General features: G+C 49.9%; 6 non-coding genes across 6 annotated transcripts; all 6 read right to left on the minus strand.

The window, feature by feature from the left end:
* Nucleotides 1–115, minus strand: LOC124890604 (the record flags this gene model as incomplete). Its single annotated transcript, XR_007049245.1, has 1 exon — nt 1–115. It is a non-coding gene; the product is annotated as a 5S ribosomal RNA (ribosomal RNA).
* Nucleotides 116–293: 178 nt separating this feature from the next.
* Nucleotides 294–412, minus strand: LOC124890606. Its single transcript, XR_007049247.1, has one exon. It is a non-coding gene; the product is annotated as a 5S ribosomal RNA (ribosomal RNA).
* Nucleotides 413–588: 176 nt separating this feature from the next.
* LOC124890602 lies at nt 589–707 on the minus strand. The gene has a single exon (XR_007049243.1). It is a non-coding gene; the product is annotated as a 5S ribosomal RNA (ribosomal RNA).
* Nucleotides 708–884: 177 nt separating this feature from the next.
* On the minus strand, nt 885–1,003 carry LOC124890603. Its single transcript, XR_007049244.1, has one exon. It is a non-coding gene; the product is annotated as a 5S ribosomal RNA (ribosomal RNA).
* Nucleotides 1,004–1,175: 172 nt separating this feature from the next.
* LOC124890601 lies at nt 1,176–1,294 on the minus strand. Its single transcript, XR_007049242.1, has one exon. It is a non-coding gene; the product is annotated as a 5S ribosomal RNA (ribosomal RNA).
* A 176-nt stretch (nt 1,295–1,470) lies between these two features.
* On the minus strand, nt 1,471–1,589 carry LOC124890605. Its single transcript, XR_007049246.1, has one exon. It is a non-coding gene; the product is annotated as a 5S ribosomal RNA (ribosomal RNA).
* Between the last annotated feature and the right edge of the window lie 49 nt (nt 1,590–1,638).

Here is a 1,638-nt window from a genome sequence, read left to right on the forward strand (position 1 = left end):
TGCAACACGAGGACTTCCCAGGGGGTCACCCATCCTAGTACTACTCTCGCCCAAGCACGCTTATCTTCGGAGTTCTGATGGGATCCGATGCGTTAGTGCTGGTATGATCGCATCCGTCATTCCTAGCACTGCAAATTATATTATGCCTTTTTCTCCTCCACCGCCCGTCACACCCCGCACGCGGTCCTCCGCGCCTCGCCCCCTTTCTTGTTTCCGCCAAGAGGAAAAACAAAAAGATTCACCGATCGAACCGGCAAAATTAAACAGAATTTTAAACGAAAAAAAAACAGGAAGCGATGCAACACGAGGACTTCTCAGTGGGTCACCCATCCTAGTACTACTCTCGCACAAGCACGTTTAACTCCGGAGTTCTGATTGGATCCGGTGCGTTAGTGTTGGTATGATCGCATCCGTCATTCCCAGCACTCCAAATTCTATTAAGCCTCTTTCTCCTGCGCCGCCCGTTACACCCCGCACGCGGGCCCCCACGCCTCGCCCCTTTTCCTGTTTCCGCCAAGAGGAAAAATAAAAAGATCTGCCGATCGAACAGGCAAAATTAAACTGAATTTTATAGGAAAAAAAAAGGAAGGTATGCAACACGAGGACTTCCCAGGGGGTCACCCATCCTAGTATAACTCTCGCCCAAGCACGCTTAAATTAAGAGTTCCGATGGGATCCGGTGTGTTAGTGTTGGTATGATCGCATCCGTCATTCCCAGCACCCAAATTATATTATGCCTTTTTCTCCTCCGCCGCCCGTCACACCCCGCACGCGGTCCTCCGCACCTAGTCCCCTTTCTTGTTTCCGCCAAGAGGAAAAACAAAAAGATTCCCCGATCGAATCAGCAAAATTAAACAGTATTTTAAAGGAAAAAGAAACAGGAAGCGATGCAACACGAGGACTTCCCAGGGGGTCATCCATCCTAGTACTACTCTCGCCCAAGCAAGCTTAACTTCGGAGTTCTGATGGGATCCGGTGCGTTAGTGCAGGTATGATCGCATCCGTCATTCCTAGCACTCCAAATTATATTATGCCTCTTTCTCCTCCGCCGCCCGTCACACCCCACACGCGCGCCCCTGCGCTTTGCTCCGTTCTCTTTTCCGCCAAGAGGAAAAACAAAAAGATTCTCCGATCGAACCGGCAAAATTAAATCGAATTTTAAAGGAAAAAATAAAGGGATGCAACACGAGGACTTCCCAGGAGGTCACTCATCCTAGTACTACTCTCGCCCAAGCACGCTTAACTTCGGAGTTCCGATGGGATCCGGTGCGTTAGTGCTGGTATGATCGCATCCGTCATTCCCAGCACTCCAAATTCTATTATGCTTCTTTCTCCTCCGCCGCCCGTCACACCCCGCACGTTCGCCCCTGCGCCTTGCCCCCTTTCTCGTTTCCGTCGAGAGGAAAAACGAAAAGATTCGCCGATCGAACCGACAAAATTAAACTGAATTTTAAAGGAAAAGAAAAGAAAGGGATGCAACACGAGGACTTCCCAGGGGGTCACCCATCCTAGTACTACTCTCGTCCAAATACGCTTAACTTCAGAGTCCCGATGGGATCCAGTGGGTTAGTGCTGGTATGATCACATCCGTCATTCACACCACTCCAAATCCTATTATGCTTCTTTCTCCTCCGCCGC

Source organism: Capsicum annuum, unplaced genomic scaffold (assembly GCF_002878395.1).
Source record: "Capsicum annuum cultivar UCD-10X-F1 unplaced genomic scaffold, UCD10Xv1.1 ctg20643, whole genome shotgun sequence".
NCBI classification, from domain to species: domain Eukaryota; kingdom Viridiplantae; phylum Streptophyta; class Magnoliopsida; order Solanales; family Solanaceae; genus Capsicum; species Capsicum annuum.